The sequence below is a fragment of the Cupressus sempervirens genome, chromosome 4 (genome assembly GCF_028749045.1).
Source record: "Cupressus sempervirens isolate cs-2001-9-10 chromosome 4, ASM2874904v1, whole genome shotgun sequence".
In the NCBI taxonomy this organism is placed as follows: Eukaryota; Viridiplantae; Streptophyta; class Pinopsida; order Cupressales; family Cupressaceae; genus Cupressus; species Cupressus sempervirens.
The window spans coordinates 740,571,766-740,590,431 of record NC_143121.1 but is presented as its reverse complement, the minus strand read 5'-3'; positions in this window follow the sequence as shown (position 1 = coordinate 740,590,431).

Below are 18,666 nucleotides of genomic sequence, written 5' to 3'. Positions count from 1 at the left end.
GTATATTCTAATCTAATTGCATACATGTAAAATTGAAAGCATTAAGACATTCATAACACTTTGACACACAATATGGTGACCCAGAAACCTTGCAAATAGAAAATAAAACTGGGATGGGGATGATACCCACAAGCTTTAGTACTGTAATATAAAGTTGGCCAGTTAAGGCTTACAATGATCACTTCTAATGATCTGCCCTATTAGGAGAAATAAGGAACACTAGGTCCACCTTGCAAAAGGATTTACAAACATACAATAAAGTATGCACTTGGTAAAGAGATTTATAAAAGACTTTTAAGTCTACCTTGTGAAAGGATTTAACTGATCCACCTATTAGGATGAAACAGTGATTGATCTCTGATCTACAACTTGGTTTGCTAAATGAGATTCCTTTAAGTTTAATGATCACCTTATTGGGATAGATAAATCTTTGTTGCTCCTTATACTATTGTAGCCTTTGTACTTTGCACATCTGCTCTTCTCTACTTGTTACATTACATCTTTCATTCCACTTAGATGTGATACAATATATTACATATATACTAATCCAAATTATATTTCAACAAAGTCGGCTACAATACAAGTTTACACAAATATACACAAAATTGGCCCAACTACAATAACTCAGGTTCTAAAGACTATCTTGGTGAGGTTCTGATACTTGTCATCCATTGTCAATGCTCAACATCATCATGCACTTGGTAGATGTAGAAGCTTGGTCCATACTGATCACTTCCAAGTAGTCAAAAACTCGGTCTACATAGTGATTCGGTGAATACTATGAAACTTGGTATATAAACTAAATTACTTGATTCACACTGCATAGTTCGATCAATGCTATTACTACAAGCTTGGTATAAACTGAGTCACTTGATTGACACTATGTGACTCGGTTAACACTGGATTCACATCACTGAAGATATGAACACGGTAAGCATTGCATAGCTTGGTTTGCACTAAGAAACTTAGTATTTACCTTATGAATCTTGGTTTACACTGGTGATCACCATCATCGTAGAAATTGCTCGGTGCAAAATGAATATTGTTCCTTGAACTCAGTAGCAACTATAGAACTCGGTAGAGTTTGAAATGCTTGGTTAACTATACAATACACTTGGTAGACACTATCTGTCTAAATAAGTGTGTCACTAATAAAAAAATTGACTACAATGTCAACAATCTCCCCCTTTATCATTAGTGAAAAAAACACTTATCAGCCAAAACTAAATACTCAAAAAGTTCTAAAACTATCTTTATATTATTTACTTAGTGTCTTCAACTTGGTAGCATACTTTGTTTTTGATATTTTTCAAAATTGCTTTTGTAAGAGATGTTTCTTTAAATATCTATACACATATATAACATGATGTTGCTCCCCCATATACATTTTCTCATATTCACACATCTTCTCCCCTATGTATAGTATGCTTTATATTACATCCTTTCCCCTTAATATATGTTTTATATATCTTCTCCCCCTTTTTGACATTAATGCCAAAAATGTATTATACTATACAATAATGCCAAAATGTGACAAGAAATATGAATATACCTTGAGAATCAATGCCAATGTTGTGTCCCAATTCTCTTGCAACACCTTGCTTATGTGCAGTACAACCTGAACTTCTACTGATAGTTCTAGCATATGGTCTACAAGCGATAAGTTGTTATCATGGATGATTGTTTTAGCATGTGCAATATGTTTCTGCAATGCATCCATGTTTGGGAGAATCGTGCCCTGTATGTTTACCAATGTAGCTCTTATCCTAACTTCTTCATTTAGTAATTTTGCCTACATATTAGTTAAAAATCTGATCTTTGTATAATGAGCAGAGCTGTAACTCAAGTCAAGTTACAATTGATGTGCACTTGTCTTCACATCTCCATCAATATTAGAAAGTTTATCTTTATTTTCCTTGGTGAAAATTGAAGTATCATAGAGTTTACAGAATAATGAAGTCACATTGTTGCAAGAGGTCTCCAATGAGCCTAGAATAGTAGACAAGTCTTCTTGATGAATTGCAATCTTTTGTGCAATTAACTCCAAAACTTTATTTTCAAATTTCTTCTCAACTCTCTACAAAAATTTCTCCTATCCATTCAAATCTCCATTGAATTTCTAGAGTACCTCTGCTAACTAAGCCAAAATTGGTTGAGAAATGTCAAACTCTTTGTTGAGTGTCTCTACTAGAATATTCTTTGCATCTTCAAGCACTTGCAATTCTTTATTCCTTTCTTCTCTAAGCCTTTTTTGCTTAGCTTTCTTTTGAAGTAGTTCTCCAATGATATGCATGTGGTCAGGATTAAGATTGGAGATATCTCAGTTTGGAATAAGAATCTCCTCATCAAGAGCAATTTCTTCTTCCTTCTCTTTGCCTTTACTCAAAAATTTTGTACTCGGTTGAGGCTTGGTCTCAACTTTATTTGTACTTATTATTTGCATATTAGGAATGGAAACAATTGTAGAAATAGGACTTGCAAAAAAGGTACATACAACACTAATTGAAAAAATACCTTGTGTAACCAAAATTGGTGGAGGAGGAAGTGATGACTGCTCCATAGATGAAGTGTTGGACACTTCTATCAATGAAACACTGAGTTGAATAGGTGTAAATGTTGATTGAGTTCTTTTATTTACAATGTTTGACACAATCAACCTTGCAGTAGCTTTCTCTAAGCTAGATGTCTTCAATGCCTCACTCGAAGAATGAGGAAGTGAGGCTATGATCACTGTTGCAATCTTCTCTAGATCACTCTCCTCAATGTTCTAAACTTTAGGAAGATCTTCCTCGATAGCTTCTTGTTCATGTTCCTCATCATCTATATTATCACCATCATTAGTTTCTGATTCATCAATTTTTTCTTCTTCCTCCTTGTCATCTTCACCATTGTCATCATCATCCTTCTCACTGGCATTAACAACAAGGTCACTCTTGTTATGAAGATTATAGATGTTCTTCCAAGTGTTGGTAGCATTCTTCACTACATGTTCAATGTCATTGATTAATATCAAACAAGTGTTAAACTTCAAGGTAAGTTTTTCTTCATTCTTCTTGATAGAATCTTTCACTTCCTTATCATTCAAGCTCAACATGAGTTGCCTCAGGGTCTGCTCATAGAAGTATTTAATAGTTTTCATAGCATATTCCCATCTTGTCTTAACTTTCTCCATTAATTCACTCAGAATCTGCTGAACAAGGTGGTCTAGAGAATATTTCTATTTGCCCATTTTAGACATAACCATGTCTTCAATTTGCTTCTTCTCTTCTGCAGTTCTTGTCTCATACTTTAGTTATTTGAATTTTCCCATACCGGCTCTAGTGTCAATTTCCTTAAATCTTTCTTGGAATGAAGGTGGTAGCCTTTTGAAGATTATATCTCTGCCTTATTTCTTCCAAGATGCCCTCCTTGTGAATACTATAGTAGATGGTTTTGCTTGTTTGGTTATAATAACCTTACCTTTCTTCTTTACTGGATCTTCTTTCTCTGACTCCTCTTCATCTTTTGCTTCATCTTCCTCAATGTCATCACCTTTACCTTTAGTCAAAAAAAGAGTGGAGCTAGTTTTCAATTTTGCAATCCTCTTCTTCCCTTTGTTGACTACTTAAGGGAGTTTTATTTCAAGTTCTATTCTTGCCTTTGCTTCATTATAGGTGCCAAAGTATGTAACTTTTGGGTCAACAGGCTTATTTAATAGTGCTTCAATAATGTCCTTGGTTTCATCAATGTTAACCTCATAACCTAGAGGTTTGACCCATACAATTCTTGCTCTTATTGCTTGTATATATACTTTATCAATATCGACCATAAAACAAATATCATCTTTGTAATCATCAAGTTTCTTAGCTATCTTGAATCTGTTATTCATCTTGTCCATAAAGGCATCAAAATAGTTATCCATGATACTAATGTAATTTTCTCCCGTTTTAGCTATATACTCATTTATTTGATAGAGAACAGGTACATCCTTCCTCCATACGACTGTTCCTTTAGATGGGAAGAACTTTTGTACATAGAAAAATAGACAAGTTTAGAGTAAACCGAACTTACAAGGATTTTTCTTTGAAGTTCTTATACTCTCCATATTTTTGTTGAACTAATTCAACATCAACTCGACAAGGTCAAGTGACATGTTATTCTTGACCACTTTGTATGTGAGATCCACAGCTTCACATGATACACTGTTGAGTCTACTCAAGTTGTATATTTTGTGCATGATGACATGTATCCCAAACTTCAATTCCATATCTGTGACACAGCTGATCTTCATTCCCCTTCCATCCCATTCGGCTAGGGTTTTCTTTTCTATCTCGACCTGACTTAGAGTTTTGGTCATTTTAGCTTTTTCCATCATTGGAAGACTGGTGATCCTATGGATCATTTTCTTTGTTATCACAATGGGTTGCTCCAACCACAACTAACCATTATGCACATGGATAAGGATAAATCTCATCCATTTAATCTAGAATTCCCAGGGCATGTGAGGAATTTGGTTTAAACCTTTCGCTTCAAGGTGTTGATGTTCTGGTTTTAGTACGCCATTCGCACATAAATTCTCCAGGGTTTCATCCTTTTCCAAGGTTCCAATATCTTGAATAGTACATCAAAAATGTGTACGAATATCATTGATTAACAGTACCTTTGATGGAATTTGAGATTGTGCTCCTATAGGATCTAGGGTTTCAATAATCGTTGGACTAAGCTTGAAGTCTAGTGCCTTCCATTCTACACCTCGAACCAACGTATCAGATCCTTTCTTTGATTTACTGCTAATGGATGTTATTTCTCAATAGGGTTTGAGAGAACACAAAAATCTTCAATAGTAATTTGCATAGATCACTTGGATACACTAAAAATGCTCTGCACAAATAATTCTCAAAAATTCACAATGAGAAATGAATTTGATTTTACCATTTTATTAAATTTTGTCTTCCACTCAGCATGCATTGATTGCTCAATAGAATCATTCATGACTCAGTGTCCACACAACAATTTAGAAACTCTTGACCTTGCTCGATAGGGTCTTGCAACCCGACCTTGCTCAGTAATGATTGGCATTTTTCTTGGTGATCCCTTTGCATCTTGAATGCTAAAATGGATCTCTTCATTTTGTTGGATGGAACTAATGTAGGGTGTCTTCTTCATAATCCTAGTCCTAGTTCTCCTTGTGGGAGATCAAGTAGAAATGCTTGAGTCACCCAAATCTTGAGTGACAAGTTCATCATTGCTTGAACTTGCATTCTCAAAAGATTTTGGAATCTATTGCTATTTCATCTTCTTTCTAATGTTATCAGCCTTAGTTTTCTTTTCATCTTCAATTCTTCTGGTATTCATATAGTTCTTGGCAAGATGACCAAGTTATGTACAAATAAAACATCTTCTGGTGGAGTCTCTTGTCCTCAGGTGATGTTTTACACAATTCATTCTAATGTGTCCAAATTCTCCATAGTAATGACATCTGCACCAAGTGTTGTAATCCCAACCAAATATAGCTTTACAATTTATTCTACTAGGTTCAATATCTTAGTTTTGCACTCTAAAGATTTGTGCCCATGCTTCTTACATTTGTGACATTTGCCTTCAAACTTAGGTTTTTCTTTGCATTCATTAGCTCTATGACCATGCTGATTACAATTGTACCACTTTCCATTGAATTTGGCTTTGCCATTGCTCCAACATTTGTTTGATGTATGACCTAGTTCTCCACAGTGATTGCAAGTAGGTCTTTGATTCTTTTGAGCTCCTTGCTTGGATGATTCACCTTCTTTTTTATATCCAATTCCTACTTTTCCTTTTTTTCTGTATTGGATTTTCTCATTTAGTTGGTTCATGTTTGTTTGAGATTTCATCATCCTCTCATTGGTTTGTCTTTCAGTGTTTACATCATTCTGCAATCTTTCATTTTTTGATCTTAGATTCATGATTTCTTCATTTGCATTAGTAAGTTGATTTATGAGGTCTTCCTATTGAAGGGAAAGATGTTGAATTTCATTGTTCTTTCCTTCTATCTCTTCTTTTATCTTCTTTTTCTCTTCCATGACTTCATATAATCTTACTAACTAAATTTCTTGTTCTCTTTTTAGTTTTCTAACTTCTTTTTAGAATATGCCATTCTTTTCTGATATTTCTTTGATTGCTTCATTTGTTTCATCTAAATTGCTTTCTGGATAGATGTCTTCAATTCTTTCTTCAATGTAGAGATGGTTGTTCATCTATAATGCAAGATCTTTTCGTCTTTTCAAGGATTGAGAGAGTTGTTCCTTTCCTTTCTTGAGTTGCCCAATAGCTAATTCCAAATCCAACTTTTCATTGTCAATAGCCTTGTCAAGTTTGAATACCTCCATAGCCTGTCATATTTTTTCAAGCTATTAAACTTTTCTCTGTTAACCACAAAGCTCTGATACCAATTGTTGGAAATATATATATGATAGGCTAAGTTATAGAGAGGGGAGGGGTGAATCAGTAACCAATAAAACTTAACCTTATTTCATCTATTAATCTTTGTGTATATTCTGATCTAATTGCATACATGAAAAACTAAAAGTATTAAGACATTCATAACACTTTGGCACACAATATGGTGACCCAGAAACCTTCCAAATAGAAAGTAAAACTAGGTTGGGGATGATACCCACAAGCTTTAGTACTGCAGTATAAAGTTGGCCTATTAAGGCTTACAATGATCACTTCTGATGATCTACCCTGTTAGGAGCAATAAGGACTACTAGGTCCACCTTGCAAAAGGATTTACAAACATACAATTAAGTATGAACTCAGTAAAGAGATTTACAAAAGACTATTAAGTCTACCTTGCAAAAGGATTTAACTGATCCACCTATTAGGATGAAATAGTGATTGATCACTAATCTACAACTTGGTTTGCTGAATTAGATTCCTTTGAGTGTAATGATCACCTTGCTCTGAGATAAACTTTTGCTGCTCCTTATACTGTTGTAGCCTTTGTACTTCACACTTTTTCTCTTCTCTACTTGTTACATTACATCTTTCATTCTACTGGGATGTGATACAATATATTACATATATACCAATCCAAATTACATTTCAACAAAGTTGGCTATAATACAAATTTACACCAAAATACACAAAGTTAGCCCAACTGCAAGAACTTAGGTTCTGAAGACTAGCTTGGTGAGGTTCTAATACTCGGTGTCCATTGTCAACACTTAGCATCATCATGCACTCAATATAAATAGAAGCTCAGTCCATACTGATCACTTCCAAGTAGTCTAAAACTCGGCTTGTACTGGTCACTCAGTGAATACTATGAATCTCAATATATAAACTGAATCACTTGATTCACACTGCATAATTTAGTCAATGCTATCACTATGAGCTCGATATAAACTGAATCACTTGGTTGAAAATCTGTGACTCAGTCAACACTGGATTCATATCATTGAAGATACAAACTCAATAATCACTACATAGCTCAGTTTGCACTGAGAAACTCAATAAACCTTATGAAGCTTGATTTACTCTACTAATCACCATCATGGTAGAAATTGCTCGCTCCAAACTGAATACTATTCCTTGAACTCTATAGCAACTATAGAACTTCGTAGATTTTGAAATTCTTAGTTAACTTTATAATACACCCAGCATATAATTTTTGTTTGAATAAGTGTGTTTCACTAATAACAAACTTGACTGCAATGTCAACATGGTTATCCTTCTTAATACACATTTTGTGGTCACAAGTTTCACCTCACATGCTTGTAGTTGGAACTTGTTTAATTTCTATGCTCCCAACACTCAAAATGGTAGACCGGTTATCTAGGATGAGGCTACTAAATTTTCTAATACTATGAGATAAGAAAATATTCTATGCATGGGGGATTTCAATACCCCGCTCTGCCCTTCAAAGAAAATGAGGGGCTTGGAGGACTTTTCTGATATCATGCATGACTTGGAGGGCTTCCTTAGAAGGAATGACTTCATTGATATTGATCTTCAAGGTTCTTCTTTCACTTGGTCTAACAATAGATTGGGGAAATTTTTGATTCAAGTGATGCTTGACAGGTCCCTTATCTCTTCTGGTTGGGACATTCTACAACATACATCATTAATGGAAAATCCAAGGACCATATTGGATCACTTAAGGTTTTTTTCTCATGGAGATAGAGTCAACCTACTAGAAGAAGGCTCTTCAGGTATGATATCATATGGCATTCACACATGAAGTTCAAAGACTGTATTGCATGGTGGTGGAAGGATCCAGTTAAAGGAATAGTTACATTCCATATTGCTAGAAAACTTGATAGAATCCAAAAAGATGTGAGAGGATGGAGAAAATCTTGATCTTTAGGATTCTTCTTTCACTTGGTTTAACAATAGATTGGGGAAATTTTTGATTCAAGTGATGCTTGATAGGGCCCTTATCTCTTTTGGCTGGGACATTCTACAACATACATCCTTAATGGTAGATCCAAGGACCATATTGGATCACTCTATGTTTTTTTTCTCAGGGACATAGAGTCAACCTACCAGAAGAAGGCCCTTCAAGTATGATATCATATGGCATTCACACACGAAGTTCAAAGATTGTATTGCATGGTGATGGAAGGATCCAATTAAAGGAATAGTTACATTCCATATTGCTAGAAAACTTGATAGAATCCACAAAGATGTGAGAGGATGGAGAAAATTTTCATTTGGGAACATTTACAAAGAAAATAAGTCTACTAAAAAGAAGTCAGAATCTCTCCAAAATCAAATTGAATAAGGCAATGCTAGTACTGAGCACTATTAGGAGGAGAGGGAGTTTCGAGACAAGTGGAAGATCCTCCTAAATCAGGAAGAAATATTTTGGAAATAGAGATCTAGGGTGCAATGGTTGGAGGAGGGTGATCAAAATATGACCTTCTTCCATAGATCAATGTCAAGGAGAAAAAAGAGAAACACCATAGACCTATTGGTGGACGAAAATGGTCAGGAGATAAATAAAGTGGAGGAGATAGAAGGTAAAGCTAATAACTATTTCTAGGAAATCTACAACCCCACTATTGTTGAGGTTAGCAATAACTTGCAAAATGATATTTTGAGGCCATTTAATCCGGTGGTGAATAACCATATGAATGAGGACATGACTAGTAAGGTCAAGGAGGAGGAGGTCAGAAAGATTGTGTTCAACATGAATCTATACAAAGCCCTCGATCCTGATGTGTTTCCCCCAACTTTTTTTCAAGAATTCTAGGATATTGTTAAGTACGATGTGGTCCACACTACTAGGGACTTTTTCAGAATAGGAAAATTGTTGAAGGAACTCAATCAAGCTTTCATTTTTTTGGTCCCTAAGATGGATGATGCTAGATGTCTGGAACATTTTAGACCCATTAGTCTCTGAAACATGATTTATAAAGTCCTCACCAAGATCATGGTAAATCATCTCAAGCCCCTTCTTGATAAGTTTATAGGACCCTACTAGAATGGTTTTGTGCCATGGAGGCAGATTCTTGATGCAATCATAACCACACATGACGTAATTCATTCTATGGAAAGGAGCAAGAACCTAGGTATGGCCCTTAAACTAGACATTTCCAAAGTTTATCATAAGGTCAGGAGGGATTTTCCTTTTTCTATTCTCTCTAAACTTGGCTTCAATGAGAATGTTATTAGAATTATCAAAAATGTGGTGAACACTATCACATTCTTGGTGCTTGTAAATTGGGCTCCTGGAAGTTTCTTCTCTTCTTCCCAAGGTCTTCATAAAGGTGACCCCCTATCACCTTACCTATTCATCATTGTGGTGGAGGTACTAAGCAAAAATTTAGTATCCATGACTAACTCTGGCAGAATTAAAGGAGTTAAACTTGCATCCCTGTGACTACCACAAATTATCCAATAATTTGTTGATGACACCTTCTTAGTTGGAATCTCTTATGTTTATGAAGCTAGGGAGTGGAAAGATGTCATGAATTAGTATGTGATGGTCTCTAGGAAATGCATAAATTATCAAAAAAAGAAAGTGTATTTTTTCAACACTGTTTCTAGTCTAAGAGAAAAGGTGACTAGAATTATGGTATGTCAAGAGGTGTTTCTCCTAGATACTTATCTTGGTTTATCGCTCACAATTAAAGAAGTCACCAATTAGTATTGGAATGGCCTAGTTGAACACTTCCATAGAAATATGGCAAGTTGGAAAGGAAAGATTATGAGTAGCATGGGGAAACTCATGCTTCTCTTAGCCTCTTTGCATGGCATCCCGATGTATTGCCTCTCTATATTTAAACTCCCTTGTAGATTTAGAAACATTCTTGAAAACATTCAATGTAATTTCTTATGGTCTGGCACTAAAGAGAAGTCTTGAATAAGTGTGGTGAGATGGGAAAAAGTTTGTCACCCTAAGACCCTTAGAGGTTTGAATATAAGAAGGATAGGACATATGAATAAGGCTCTCCTAACCAAGATTGGCTAAAGATTGTTAAATTCTCTAGGAAGTTGGTGCAAAATTGTGATGGTCAAGTACCTAGGAGGGGAATTTTTCTATCACTTCCTATGGACCCATGCTCTCCCCTTGGGCTCTAAAATTTGGAACAATGTGGTGCACATCCAGAAATTTTTGAAGATGGGTTGTCACTAGATTGTGGAGAATGAAAAGACCATTGATTTGTGGGAAGACCAATGGCTCCAAGATAACCCCATCATGCACACTAGGTTCCTACCCTTGCATGAGACTTGTACTCAAGATTATGGTTCTCTGACTTGAAGCTATATCACCCCAAATCATCAATGGATTAAAATTTAGAACCAAGAGATTATTGGGACATGCCTTGCCTTGGAACAACAAAACCTCCTTTAGAGTTATAGGATCCCTTTCACCCTGGTGGATGATTCCTTGGTTTGGAAACTTATACCCTTTGATGATTTCAAGGTGAAATCGACTTATCTTTGTTGTCAAAGAGGGAGGGGGTCAGGGAGATTCGAGAAAGGTCTAGCGCCCTTAGATCCTACCAAAGATAAATTTCTTCTATTGGACAACCTTACATAGGTCTATCCTTGAGGTAGATAACCTTCAAAGGAGAGGATGTCAACTAGCTAACTGATGTGTATTACGTTATTAGGAGGCAGAATCTATCCTACACCTTCTCATCCACCACCCTTTTGCCTTGGATTTTTGGAGGGGGGTCCTTGCCTTATGGGAGGTCCACCGATGTGTTGATGAAAGCTTGCAACAATTTATTTACTAGGACGGTCTATCTTTCTGCCCTTACCTTAAAAATTTATGGACAATAATCTTACTATATGTTTCTTGGAAAATCTAGGTGTGAAATAATAGAATCTTCATAGACAAAGCCACTACTAGTTCGGTGGTGACCCAACAATTTATCACACTTCTTAAAGAATGTAGTGGGATCTGGTAGTAGAAGCCCCCTTGAATCGCCCATGTAAATTTGATATGAAGTGGGTTTCTTCTTGGGACTTAGGCCCTATGGTGGCACAGTTTGACAACTCCAAAGTTATGACTAGGAGTAGAATAGTGTGGGACCCCCCTGAGTCTTGGATAAAACTCAATTTTGATGGTTCAGCCATGATAGGTAGCACTGCTACTAGGGGTGTCTTTCGTAATTGTATGGGGAAAATGGTGGCTACCTATATTAGGAATTGTGGAGGGGGCTCAAACAATGAAGTGGAAGCCTTGGCACTTCTATTAGGAATAAAAATTGCTAAAACATGAGGATTTAATAGGTTATCTATTGAGGGGGATTTAGTATTAATTATTGAAGTTGTTAAAGGAGAAGGTCAAAGTAGCTAGAAAATCAAAGTGATAATTGATGAAATTTGCAAGTTGATGGAGGGATGTCAAGGGATCTAATTGGACCACATTTATCGAGAAGGAAATGGCATGGTGGATGAGTTGAAAAATTTGGCCATAATGTCATGTAGCTTATCGAATGGGAGGACGTTAGCCAAATTCCATCATTAGCTCAAATGATGATGGAACATGAGTGTACTTCTCACAACAAGTGGCATGCCTTTAAGTTTTTGTGTGGGTGGTAAGGCAAGAGATTTTCCCTTCATAAAGCGATCATTTGGCAAGATTACATGGGGATTCATTTTAATGATCCTCTTGCTGCAAGCTTTAATTAATTCCGTAAAAGGCCAAATGGAGTGGATTTGCCTAGATATTAAAAACTAGCTAAAAAGATAATAAAGACTCCCTAATCAAACCCCACTCCAACTACAGCTGGCGTCGGGTGATTATAGAAAGAAAGGGACAGTTAACACATGCCATTAAGGGAGTTTTTTGGGTTTTAGGAAACCTTGTGGCCTTATGATTATTTTTTACTGCATTTACATTTTCATCTTGGGTGCTTTTTATTTAACCTGCGGTGACTGCCAAACCTACAACAAGTTGATGTCAAAAAATTTTGATGATTTGTTAATTGAGTTGGGTGGTGGTATGGGCACAATTGATCACATTGAACTTGTGGGAGTGGAGGCTTACATTTTTAAGAGTGAAGTTGTGATGGTGTACCTATGGTAGGGTGGCTTATTACTGTTTATGGCAGGGATGGCAAAGCATGATGAGAACATCTCAATGTAATTATTCAACTTATAGAATGATAGAAAAGTGAATATCAATGGGATGGGTTTTGAAATCATGGAAGAGGTTATTGAAAAGGTTGGAGGGTTTACCCTAGGAGGCAAGAACTGGTGCAAGAAGGCCAGAGTGAGTGATGAAACCAATTTGTGGAAGTTCTTCAAGTTTGATGAGGAATCAATGCGAATGTGTGGTGGGTTTTCTAGAGAAGATCTTCCTAAGCCTTGGAATGTTATCTACTATGCCATAATGAGATATATTACCCTTGAGGATTAGTTTTGGGTCCTTTATTACTACCATTTCCCCATTCTCAACCATTTCAAACACCTAGATCAAATTTCCTTTTCATATCTCTTTTTGAATTCTATGGAAGACAATATCTATAAGGCTAGGAAAAAGAAAGAGGAGGGTAAACCCTTTTATCTCATTCACTAGGGTTTAATGAATAAATTGTATTTCTACCACCTTGCCCTAAACCCATCGCTTTTGATCAACTTGTTGGCTACTATCACTCCTCAAATTTCTTTGGATCGTGACCCTAGCTTCAGCCACAAAAAAACCAAGAAAACCCCTACCCCTAAGGATAAAATTAGCCTCATTGATTCGGATATGGATACGAAGAAGAGCAAAAAGAATGCTTAGAGAACTATCAACATCTCCAATTAGAGAAATTCAATCCCCCCCCCCCCCCCTCCCCCAATAGGTTTTTAGCCCTAAGTCTACTGAGAGTGACATAAAACCCACCAAGAGGAAGAGACCTCACTAGGATATTGGGAAGAAGCCTATCTCTAGCCCTCCTAGTCCCTCTCACTTTTATGATACCCTTGATGCTGCCCCACCCTTGACTAGAAGTGGGGAGGAGGACATCACCTTCCCCATGAAAGATACTCCCAAAGGTGGGGGGAAAAGGGGAAGCATAGCCACAACCAAAGCCAAAGCAAGGTTTGGTTGGATAGGTAGGACCAGTTGATGAAGGAGACAGTGAACAATCACATTGGCATCTGCCAAAAATTTGACACTCTTATGAATTTCTCCACAAAATTTATGCATCCCACTACCACTACTCTTTATTTATTGCAAGTGAATAAGGATGAGAAAGACTTGGGCAAGGAGAGTGAGACCGCCTGCTCCATTTATGGCTTTCTAGCAGAGGACTGGCTAAAGATGCTTTTGTACAAACCTATCAAAGAGGAGGGAGTGGACGTGAATAGTGACAAGCCTGAGAAGAAGGAGGACATGGGGAACCTAAAAAGAATGAGGCCAGTTAGCCCTGGGTATGTTTTTTCTTTCTTTTGTTATGTTGTTAATCACTTTGAACTTGATGCCCTACGAGGTTTTACTTTTTATGTATATGTCTATGTATTGGAAGGATAGTAGTAATACATTTTCTTCCTGCTAGAATGCTTTTTTGTTTTATTTACTGGTTAGCAACAAGATTGATGGTATTGGTAGTTCTATTCTAGAACTTATTTCTTTCTTTAAGTAAACTAGTATAGGTTAGATGATTGGGAGGTAACCTCTGGATGATCCTTTAGCCTTTGTGTACTCTAGGATCAACCCAGGCTGTCTTTTTGGCTACTATCTAATACTTCAAAAACTTTGTTTGATGATGAACATGTTGATGAATTTTTTATGAATGTTTCTTATTAATAAATTTTATGTCATGTTATTGAATATTGTTATGTGATTATAATGATTGATGTATTCAAGAATTATTGATGAATGCTTATACATATTAATGAGTTGTATGTCATTTTAATAAATGTTATGTATAATGATTGACATGTTCATGAATTATTGATGAATGTCTATACGTATTAATGAATTGTATTTCATATTAATGAATGTTATGTGATTATAATGATTCATTGCTATATTTCTTAAATGAATGAATGAAATATTTTCTTAGATGTTAATGGGGAATTTAGAGTGATTATAGGAGGTGGGGAGAGGCCAAATGAGCTTCCACTTTCATGTGGTTGGCCTTGTTAAGCAAAGAATATTAAAGCATTCTCAAAACCAAGTGAAGCTCAAACTAAACCTATCAAAACTAAATACCAATATATGGTCCCATCATCGAGTGGTTGAATAATTTCACCATAGTCACTAATGACTTTCATTTCTTCCATGTTGATGTAGATGTGTCTGTGATGTTCATTGCTATAGACTCCATATCAATTGCCACTACAATTTCATCGCATGTCTACACTATTAGTTATTATTGCTACATTTCAATAATGAATCACAATTATCTCTTCTGTGATAAATATTATCTATTGGTAAATAGACTTGTCACTTTGAAAATCTTGACAATGTGCCCAATGGAAGTGTGAAAAACTAAATAGAACTATAAGATAAACCACTTCATAGTGTGATATTCCTCTACATTTATGAGGGGAAACTCCCTTGTATATATTTTAAGAATGAAACAAGAACATATGAACACATTACATTCTTGGAAATACTCTCAAAATCTTCTTTGTATACTGATAATTTCTTTTTCTTTTTTTCTATTTCATAAGTATCTAAAGTAATTGAAGAAACACTTAAACTCTTCATTACATCTGCATCAAACACATTGTTTTCTATCTATGAGTTGATCCTATTAGTGAACATTTTCAAGAGAAATTGGCAATTAATATGTTGGATATCCTTTACTATTTATGTTTCAAAGAACAATTAAAATATTATGCTTGAGAGGACCAAATTAATGGAGATAGTATTAGATGTTAACTATATCAATCTCTTGGTTTTAGGAAATGCAAAAGGATGCCATAATTCAATATGCAATCTCAATTAATATGGTGGAGCTGAAAAATATAACAAATTTGTATTTTCTTATAGGTTATCAATTAGGTATTTTAAGTTATAGACCATCACAGACATTGTACAATTTTGACTTTTATAGCCAAGGGTAATGTCCTCAGCATGCAAGCAAATGAAGAATTTTATATTTGCTTCCTTGTTGAGGAAATTCTCTTGACCATAGTAGCCAGAGTTCTAACATTGACAATGGTCTATAAATTTAAAATCATATAGACCTATTAAACTAATTTAAACGTGGTGCATTTTTTTAGCTCTACCTATTGTCCATGCATATGGAACACATTTGTAAGTGTATTCTCAATTTAGAGTGGTTGAATCTTATTTTGGATGGGAGGGAGACAAGTCAAAGACATATGGGTTCTTTAGTGGCTAAAGATAGTGATTCTTCACTATTTACATTGTAGTTCTATGGATGAGTTCCTCATTTTGACTATTGGTACATTTTACATTTTCATGTTATTAAAAGTAATGTTTTGTTTCCTTTTTTGAAATATTCCATGCATTCATTCAATAAAATTTATCTTTGCTAATTGCAACCATATTGGTAACATGTTGATCTTAGTCTTCTTAAAGTTGTTTCTATAGTTCGCTATAGATCCTAATATGTATATAGGACACTCACCAATGCAACAAAACTAGTCTTGAAACTTTTCAACATCTTTTGTAACACTAATTGATCAAGATTTCATTGTATTTGGTCACCGGATACTGAGAAATAGAAGTCAATGAGAAGTTGAGGTTGTAGGGTAAAGAAAGCATCTCTCCATCATTTGAGGGTTATTTCAGGTAAGGACTAAATCTATTTATGGTTTGAATCTAGTAAGAAAGTATCGATGACAAAAAAAATTAAGGTTCTTGGATAATGTTGTTTTGTTACATGTTTGGCGTTGAATGAGGGACCTTATGTGCATGTACCTCTCTTGCTCATGAATTTCTATTGTTGTAAATTTCTTTATTTCCATATCCCAACCACTCTCTTTTTAGAACATGTACTTCTCTAGTGCTTAGTGTTGGTTCCCAAAACCGCAGATTGAAAATCCAAGAGCTTGCTACTTCTCCGATAGGATTTCTCAATCAGTTCTGGCCAACGAACGAAAATTGCTTAGATTCCCTTGTACTTCAGGCTCCGCTACACCCAGGCGGGTAAACCTTTACCTTAACACTGACAGCCTGGTTCAAGGCTTTTCTATAGAGAATTTAAACTTTACAAGTTCCTCGGCTGGCAAGGTCCTTGAACTCGATCAGAATGAAACTGAAACTGGATGCTAAATACTTGATGATCAAATGTTTTGTATAAATTTTTTTAAAAATGAATTTGATGCTTGCAGGAGAAATATATTGATTTTTTGACTTCAACAAAAAGACCAATGCCTTTGCTCATCCGAGCGATAGAGTCAACTTCAGAGAATTTTTACATACAACTTCATAATGTTCAATGCACATGTACTGCCAATAATTTTGATAATCTAGATGCGACAGACCAATTATAATGCAATCTTAAATTAGTCCAGATTGAATTTTAACTCTAGTGAGACAAAATGAACATAGCTGTGGAAACAATTAAATATTTCACAACACCTGCGATGATCAAATTCAAAATGCTAATTGACCATGTCCACTTATTTGATAACAAAATCATATACAAAATTTTAAAATATAATTATGAAGGACGATTCGCCTGCAATTTAAATCTCCATGCCATTAAAGATAAACAAAAGACATTTTTATTTTATTTAAAAAATAAAATAATAGACTTTATTCAAAATCATAATATTTCCCTTATCTCTCAATACAAAATAATAAATATTTTATCTCTTCTTCTGAATATCTGAATGAATGTTCAGATATGTTACAATGATGAATTCCCCAATATTGAATTTTCCCTCTCTATTTATAATGGATAAAGAAACAAAACCCTTGAACTAAAATTTACGTCCTTTCCTAATTTTTAATTATTACCTAATAATTTATTTATTTTAAATGACACCCCTTCAAATTAAATAATTTCTTTTTGTCACCACTTGAACTAAGTCTTAATCGCATCCTTGGTTAAAAAATGTCATATGGAACTTTTCTTATTTGATTGTTCTAAACATTATTACTAACCCATTTTACTAGAAATCACTCGGTGGATGCTCTTCGTCTCCTGTAGCCTGCAGTCCTGTGATATGAGTTTTTTGAGTTTTTTCGCACACAATTTCTGACTGGGATCACAATTATTTGAAATTTTTATTCTTTTATAAAATTCATTGGGTATGAACTTTCAAAAATATTTTATCTCCTCCACAACCATACAAACATGTGAGTGTTCTGCCACTTCGATATTGTTCATATTAATAACCATGTGACGGCTTCTATCTCAGATTTCATTTTCCATCTCCAGAAGCAATTTGTGTGCTTGTTCTAGTGCAAAATATTACTTTGTATATGCAACCAGTATCATTGCCTGTGTGTTTCAAATTTCATAGCTTTGGACACGGTGGCTTCATTTTGGACTTCGACTTCTATCCTATGTGTAATTTGAAATATTCACAGGTGGCAAATAAAAATTAATGGCAATGAAAGTCTCAAACTTTATAACTCGCAATGGAAGTATTTGGGTTGCTACTGTGATCTGTATTTTCCATGTGAGCATATTCAGGCAGTACTGTGGAGCAAATTTCACAAGTTCAGGTGTATCATCTCCAGTGATATGCATAACTTCATCAATATTACGATGACATAAATTTTTGTGTTGCTTTCACAGTGTCCAAATAAATTGAAACAGATTATATATTCTTTATTATCAGAGGAGCGATGTAAGATACTTTGAACGAACACCAGGAGCATTCGAATGTTCAATGGAAATTTCAGGTGTATGACATATTCACTTCTTCCGCAATAGACTTTTGTACTCAGTTGCATATTCATGTATGGTATCAATATCAATATCAGGCTTCAAATGATTCACGGCATCTCCAATCTCATAAAGTTTAGCTTCCAAGCTCTTGAGGAATAATGACACTCAATTTTTGAATAAACTCTATATAGTATAATCTCTGACAGTACATTGTTTGATTATGAATAGTCTTCAACGCTAGTGTCTTGTTTCAATGGTACATTCTCCTTTTATACTACCGGCTTCTTCTCAACACATATCAGGTAGTATATGAATAATCATTGTATAAGAATATGTGTTGATTATTGTTGTTTAGTGGCATCTGCTTGCTATCATTATCCCTTTCTGCTTGTATTGTATTGGTCTTCCGAATTGGAGTTGCTTTATATAAGTGTATGTT